This window comes from Aegilops tauschii, chromosome 7, assembly GCF_002575655.3.
Source record: "Aegilops tauschii subsp. strangulata cultivar AL8/78 chromosome 7, Aet v6.0, whole genome shotgun sequence".
In the NCBI taxonomy this organism is placed as follows: Eukaryota; Viridiplantae; Streptophyta; class Magnoliopsida; order Poales; family Poaceae; genus Aegilops; species Aegilops tauschii.
In genome coordinates this window covers 470,554,903-470,563,474 of record NC_053041.3, presented here as the reverse complement: position 1 = coordinate 470,563,474, position 8,572 = coordinate 470,554,903, and positions in this window count along the sequence as shown.

The following is an 8,572-nucleotide window of genomic DNA, read 5'->3' as shown; positions in this document are numbered from 1 at the left end:
CAATCATACATAAAGAATTCAGAAGAGATTCAAATATTGTTCATAGATAATCTTGATCATAAACCCACAATTCATCGGATCTTGACAAACACACCGCAAAAGAAGAGTTACATCAAATAGATCTCCAAGAGAATCGAGGAGAACTTTGTATTGAGATCCAAAGAGAGAGAAGAAGCCATCTAGCTAATAAATATGGACCCGAAGGTCTGAGGTAAACTACTCACACATCATCGGAGAGGCTATGGTGTTGATGTAGAAGCCCTCCGTGATCAATGCCCCCTCCGGCGGAGCGTCGGAAAAGGCCCCAAGATGGGATCTCATGGGTACAGAAGGTTGCGGTGGTGGAAATAGGGTTTTTGCTCCATGTCTGATGGTTTGGGGGTACATAGGTATATATAGGAGGAAGAAGTAGGTTGGTGGAGCCACGAGGGGCCCACGAGGGTGGAGGGCGCGCCCAGGGTGGTAGGCGCGCCCCCTGCGTTGTGGCTTCCTCGTCGGTTGCTTGACGTCCACTCCAAGTCCTCTGGATCATGTTTGTTCCGAAAATCACGTTCCCGAAGGTTTCATTCCGTTTGGACTCCGTTTGATATCCTTTTCCTTCGGAACACTGAAGTAGGCAAAAAACAGCAATTTGGGCTAGGCCTCCGGTTAATAGGTTAGTCCGAAAAACAATATAAAAGTGTATAAATAAGCCCATTAAACATCCAAAACAGAATATATAATAGCATATCAAAAATTATAGATACGTTGGAGACGTATCAGATGCCCAGTCCCGAAATGCAAAAATGAATTTACTTTATGTTGTCAAATAATAAATTCCTTGGAAAGTGTTGGTGTGGAAGGCACCCGTGGATACGGCTAGCCATGGAAAGTGAAAGAATGGTGGAAAAAGGAATAAACTTTATTTTCTGTTTGGGAACCGCCTATGGCATATCTAGCATGGAAAGTGTTCGGAACTCTGAGTCGTTTTCGTTGGTGGGATGGATACACCTCCCAAAATGTTTTTATCTCTGATTTTTCGCTTTGAGCTTTGGCACCTCTACAAGTCCTTACTTCCCTCTGCGAAGGGCCTTTCTTTTACTTTATGCAATTTATATTTTTGAATTTGAGTCTCCATCTTCTCTTACAAAAGCACCAACTAAGAGGCAATAAAACCATGCTTAAGTAGGTGTAGCTAATATTCGAGTGTGTTTCATGAATGGATCAATGTTTGAACATGATGGGCTAGGGATAACTTATTTTAGCGTTGATATTTTGAAAGACATGGTTGCTTGTTGATATGCTTGAGTATCTAAATTATTATGTCAAAACTAGACTATTGCTTTGAAACACATAAAAGTCCAAATGTCCATGCTATAAAGAAAAGAATATGACATGACATGATAAACATCACTCCACATCAAAAATTCTGTTTTTATCACTTACCTACTCGAGGACGAGTAGGAGTTAAGCTTGGGGATGCTGATACGTCTCCAACGTATCTATAATTTTTTATTGTTCCATGTTGTTTTATTATCAATCTTCGATGTTTTATAATCATTTTATAGTCATTTTATATCATTTTTTGGTACTAACCTATTGACATAGTGCCAAGTGCCAGTTGCTTTTTCTTGCTTGTTTTTTACATCGCAGGAAAATATCAAACGGAGTCCAAATGCCCCGAAACTTTACGGAGAATTTTTATGGGCCAGAAGGAACACAACGGGCCCTGGTTGCACCTGGGGGGAGTCCCGAGGAGGGGACAACCCACCAGGGCGCACCAGGCGCGCCCTGGTGGGTTGTGCCCACCTCGAGTGCCCCCCGGACCGCCTCTTTGCTCTATAAATACCCCAATATTCCAGAAACCCTAGGGGAGTCGACGAAATATTCATCCAGCCGCCGCAGAGTCTAGAACCACCAGATCCAATCTAGACACCATCTCGGATGGGGTTCACCACCTCCATTGGCGCCTCTCCGATGATGTGTGAGTAGTTATTTGTAGACCTTCGTGTCCGTAGTTAGTAGCTAGATGGCTTTCTCTCTCTCTCTCGCTGAATTCTCAATACAATGGTCTCTTGGAGATCCATATGATGTAACTCTTTTTGCGGTGTGTTTGTTGGGATCTGATGAACTTTGAGTTTATGATCAGTCATATCTTTTTATATCCATGGAAGTTATTTGAGTTTCTTTGATCTCTTATATGCATGATCTCTTATAGCCTCGTATTTCTTCTCCGATATTTGGGTTTTGTCGTGGAATTGTCACGGCAGATGTCCTCAAGCTAGGACTTAGTCGTGGAGCCATCGCCGCTAGGAAGCTTGAAGGGGTTAACGGGACAAGGAACATGAGGGTTTATACTGGTTTGGCCCCTTACGCTGAAGGTAAAAGCCTACGTCCAGTTGAGGTGGTATTGATTAGGGTTTCGATGACCAGGGAGCTTAACTGCTATGCTTGGCTCTCGATGAGATCTTTCTTGTCCTTAAACCGCTGCCGGGTCGTCCCTTTATATAGAGAGGTTGATGCCCAGCAGCTCTCAGAGTCCCGGCCGGCTCATAAAAGTGTCCGGCTCGGACTCTCAACTATTCTTGTTTTACACTACAAGTCTCGCCATACGGCGGTTTATCACTACGGGCCTTAAGCCGTCTCCGGGTCTTAAGCCCATCTTTGGCCCACCGTCTTTAAGCTTGGCGCCGGGCTTCAAGTGATTACCCTTATGAGTAACCCGGCCCTTTGTGACGGGTGACTCTAAGGTTTATATCCTCAACATTAGGCCCCAGATTGATTTGAGCCGGCTCGGGTCAATCTTCAATTCTTTCGATAGAAAAACTCCGGCTTACAATTGTGTGAAGGCCATAACCCGGCGTGACATCATCCTCTGGATTCCGGGTAATCTGCCGTGACGTCATCTTCCATTAAGTCCATTTTTTATTCCACCAGATCCGCAACGGATCTTATCTTTACTGCCATCCCGAAAATCGAGGCGCCTCTCGGGCGAGATAACCGCGCCGTGGCCTCCTCGTTTCTCGCGCCCACTTATGAGTCTGGCCTTATAAATATCCCGACCCTCGGGTCTTTCTCATTCTCCCCCTTCTGTCGTCTCCTTCCTCTCGCTGCTCCGTGCTGCTCGAGCTCCGCCGCCGCCGTCGCAACAGAGCTCTGCATCCTCGTCGTCCTTGGCCGCTGCATCACCCTGAACCGTCCAGAGAACCGCGGCGAACCCCTGCATCCGTAAGTTCCTTCCTCCTCGTAGGATAGATCACGTTAAGCTCCTGCTGTTCTTCCCGTTCTTCGCCGTCGCCCACGAATTCCTGGTAGTTTTCATTTTTACTGCCTCTTCTTGATCTTAAGACAGTATAGAACCAACGCGGCGGCTGTTTATCACCCATTTCAAATGCAAATAGATCCCTTTTCACTGCATAAAGGCTCCGTTCAAGCCCAAGAACTTCCTTTGCATCTGTTTTTAGGTCTAGAAATTTTCCTTTTTGCCGACCGTTTTGATCCAAATTATTTACTGCAACGTGTGAAACCTGTTTTCACCACACTTAGTAAAAAACTGCACCCGTTAAGCCATGGCGGTTTACATTTCCGGTTTAAAGAAACCACGCACCGTAGAACCTTCCGGCTCAAAGGAGGCCATGTGCCATAAAACTTTCCGGCTTATCTGTGACAAGGTCGTAGACAATCGAATTACTCTTAATACCTCCAGCGGCTTAGATAACCCGATGCACCTAGATATATGTCATTAGGCCCCTCCATAAGCCGCTGCTTTAACACTGAACTGTAAATTTCCTCCGGCTTATAATTAAACCGGGCATGTTTCCTTTTATCATAGGCTTCCGACTTTCACCATGCCTCCCAAAGCTCCTAAAGCACCCATCACTTGCAATTGGATGAGGTCCAACGTCACCGACGAGACCTTAACGGATTTCATGAAGTCAGGTTACCTGCCCAAAAAGGACATCATGTCCTACCGTGCCCCTGACCCATCAGAGGAGAGACCACAGCCGAGGGACGGGGAAGTGGTAGTTTTTGCGGATCTTATGAGCCGGGGCTTCGCACCGCCCGGCTCAAAGTTCTTTAGAGACGTGCTGAATTTCTTTGACCTGCGGCCACAAGACATAGGACCCAATTCTGTGTCCAATATATGCAACTTCCAAGTGTTCTGCGAAGTCTACCTTGGAGAGGAGCCCAGCCTGCTGCTCTTCAGAGAACTCTTCTACCTGAACCGTCAGAACGAGTGCGCCAACGGGCCAAGCTTGGAACTTGGCGGCATCTCCATTCAGCGGCGGAGAGACTGCCTTTTCCCTTACGCCGAGCCGCCAAGTCACCCAAAGGACTGGAACCAGACGTGGTTCTACTGCCAAGACACGTCGCCGGCTGACGAGAGCCCGCTGCCCGGCTTTCAGCCTTCACGTCTGGAACCAACTCATCCTCTGTCTGACAAGTTAACTCAAGCGGAGCGCCAACCTCTGCTCCCCACCATCAACAAGATCAAGGCTCTCCTGGGCAATGGTCTCAACGGAATTGATCTGGTCCGGGTCTGGATCTCGTGGCGGGTGATCCCCTTGAGCCGCCGCCCCGGCTTAATGTGTGAATACACAGGCCGGAAAGATGACCCCCTGCGACACAGCCGCAACGATCTTCCTGAAGACGTTGCTGAAGACATGACCAAGGCCCTTTTAAATGAGAGCTTGGCAGACCGCGGGAGGACCGGGCTAGCCCCCTTCTGCAAGACCAACCCAGCCCCAGCGGTAAGCCGCTGATCTGAACATTTTATCTTCTTCTGTAGATATCCTTCACCTGAATTTTTAAGAAATCATCATTGTATTTTTCAGGCTGATGACAAATTCTGGAAGGTCAAATATGACCATGAGGCGGCCAAGAATGCCAGGATGGCTAAGAAAGCCGCCAAGAGAGCCGCTCCCCGCAAGAAGGGAAGTAGGCCTACTGCTTCAGAGCTGCTGCAACTGAGCGACAGCTCCGAGTCAGAGGTAACCCCTGAACCTGTAATCTCTTGTTGTGTTTATTGTTTATTTCTGTCCACCTTATCAATACTGTTCATCAACAGGATGACACCGGAGCAAGTAACCCGGTGGTTGAAGAGGTAATGATACTTTCCTCCGACTCGGAGCCCTTGCCAAGGCTGAAAGTCCGAAGGGTAACCCGGAAAGTAAGATTTTCTCATCCTTTAGCTTATCAAGAACCTCAATTTCTTTTGAAGCAACAGACTCATGAGAGCCGGCGGCACACCCGGACCAACAAGGACGCTGACCTCTCCTCCGGCTTACCCGACACATCGAGGAAACGCCGAACCGAGGTTCTCTCCAACTTGTACCCTTTTCATCCTTTGGCGGGTGTTATACGTCAACCGCTCAACTCTTCTAATTCAAACTATCAGGAAACCTCACCCTCCTCTGGTGACTCGATGCAATCAAGCCTGCCGGCCTTCAAGACCGTACCTGGGTAATAATGATCATCTCTTGTTGTGCTCATCTTTGCTCATACCTTTGTACTAACCTTTTTTGTCCTTTCAGTGCCCAGGCAAAGCTCACCAAGAGGGCGAAGAAGACCAAGCCGGTCGAAGAGCCGGACTTGCCTGAACCGGAGGTAGCAGCTCAAGAATCGCCAGCTGCCTCCGCTCCCGAAGCCACCGCTCCAACCGACAAGGCAACTGCAGAAGCTTCTGCTAACCCAGAGACCTCCAGCTCGGCTCAGCCGGTCAATGACCCGGACGTGGTAATCACCCGGACGGAGTTTGTTGAGCCGGGGAGACCTACTGTATTGGCCAAGTGCTCCGCCAAGGAAGAGTTGCTACAGCACCGCCGGGTTAATCTAGACCTCACCGACTACGCTAATCTGAACATCGGAGAGATCGTCTCTGGCTATGTCAGCCACGTGCACAAGAACCGGGATGTAGAGATCGGCATGGTGAACCAGATTCAGCAGAAGTCTGAGGTACTACTCTTCTTTCTTCTTGCTTACTGCATAGTTATCCTGTTATTCTTACCATACTCTAGCCCCCAAGTCTACGACTTATGATAGAATATGTTGTAGACTTAAGTCCCGGCTTACTCGCTTGAACCGGCAATTTGTAAATAGAAACGTTCGATATGCATTAGCCCCCAAGTGCCAAGTGTCTTTGCTTGGAAAGTGCTTGGGACTTTAAAATTGCATAATAACTGTTCATCCTATAACCCGGAAATTATGCAGGCTGCTTGCAAGAAGTTTGAAGCTGACATCTCTGATCTGAAGACCCGGCTGAGGATGCAAGAAACTGAGACCCAGAAGGCCAATGCCAAATTTGTGTCTAGTATTGCTGCGCAAGAAAAGCTAAAGACGGACTTTGATGCTGAACGGAAAGCTTGGGCCGAAGAGAAGGCTACTCTGGTGAACTGGGCCGAACAGGCGGAGAAGGCTCTGACAGAGATGACTGCCGAACTCTCCGGCTTAAAACGCCAAGTGTCCCAGATGGTTGCCGCAATCTTCGGTAAGTCATTCCACCGGCTTTCGTCCAGTTTAAAATTTTATGTCTCATAACCCATCATTGCCGGCGGCTTATCTTACTCTGTTACACAGGTCCCAGAAGCGCCAACCTCAATCAAAGCGTGGTGACCAAGTTGAAGGCCGTGTACACCCTGGTGGAGCAACTCTACACCGGGTCACAGCGCGCCTTGGCCGTGGTGGCCCTATCCAATGAGGTGCCGACTCATCTGGCAGAAGTTCTTCGCCGGCTTGCCGTTCTCCCCCAACGTGTCCAAGAGCTGCGGCGGGCCTCTGCAAGAGCCGGAGCTATCGCCGCTCTGAGCCGGGCCAAGGCGTTCCTTCCAGAGTTAGACCCGGCTGACATTGCCCTCGGCTATCCCAGTTTGAAGGAAGACGGCACACCCTTCGACCAAAGGGACTTTGCAACCTGCGTGAAGATCGTGCGCCCGGTGGCCACCCTCATTGGAAACGACACAGATCTGACCAAGTACCAGCCGGGTTACAATGCAGAAAATCAGAGGATCCCCACTCCGCGTTATGAAGCTATCAGCTTAGTCCCGCCAGCTCGTAAGCACACCTTCGCCCCGGAGATTGACCCGGCCGGGTTAATTGACGAGGAAGCTCAATTTGAAGCTCTAAGCGGCATTGACTGGAAGTCGTCAACTTTCCAGGTCTTGGGAACAGCCGGAGGAGAGGAGAGGGATGAGCCGGAGACTTCAACTCAGCAAGCATCGTAACTCCGCAGGCGGCTTATTAAACAATGCTTCACCCTTTTGGACTCGATGAGTCTTGTAATAGAATAGGACCAACACTTTAACTTTGCCGTGCCATCGTGCACGCGTTGAATGCTGAAGTCCATTGAAGTTGTCTCCTTTATATTTCCCCGGTTCATAATTGATCATTCATTTTCCTTAAGCTCAAATAGTTGCCTTTAACTATCCTGCATAGAAGGACAAATCACAAGTCTAGGCAGCTTACCGCACTGAGAATCATAGTTTTAGATATATAACCCGGAATATGAATCAAAAAAGACTGGTCCTCAATTATGTCCTTGATATACCCGTAATAACACACTTACCGGCCTGCAAGCACACTTCCGGCTTATATAACCCGGGTAATAAGGTTGGCACCTCAATTCCGGTTTACCAGTTTTAATAACACCAATTGTATTCGACTAGTACTATAAATCAAAGTTAAGCCGGCAAAGTGAGACCCGCTGTGCACACTTGAAATAATCAGAAGAACTTAGGGGCTTCCGGTTCGAATACGACCAGAGACCCGTCCCCAAGGGGTTATGCTAGGATTCGAATGCGATCATATAGCCCCCAGCGGGTGTGGCGATGCCAATCAAGAGGGTACCGACAGCTATGTTCTCTTTGGTTCGAATACGACCCATGTTTGAACAGGAAGCCCCCAAATGACCTTAAGAATTGTTTAACGACGCTGATTCGAATACGATCCACGTCGGTTCCCAAAGGGGTTAAACTATGATTCAAATATGATCAAAGAAAACTCCCCAATGAGCTCGGCACTTTGCCAATCAAATGGGTATCGACAGCTATGTTCTCTTTGGTTCGAATACGACCTATGTTTGAACAGGAAGCCCCCAAGTGACTATATTGTGTATGGCTAGATTCAAATACGATCATAAGCCGGACCCTCCTTCAAACTATCATATGATCTTGTAACAACACGTTTATCTTTGGAGGAGAAAAAAGGACAGAGGTCCTGCTTTATTGCTTGTCATAATATATACATGGCTTAGGGAAATATGTACATTATGAGAGCCAGTGGCTCAAGTGTAATAAGGCCAAAGCTGAGCTATGTTCCACGGCCGACGGGTCTCTTCCTCCGACTTACGTGAATCTTTGTGCTCCCAAATGTCAATGAGGTAATATGACCCGTTGTGCAAATTCTTGCTGACCACAAAGGGCCCTTCCCAAGGCGGGGATAGCTTGTGTGCATCTGTTTGATCTTGGATGAGCCGGAGCACCAGATCACCTTCCTGAAAGAGCCGGGATTTAACCCGGCGACTATGATAACGGCGCAGGTCCTGTTGGTAAATCGCTGAGCGAGCTGCTGCCACATCACGCTGTTCGTCCAACAAGTC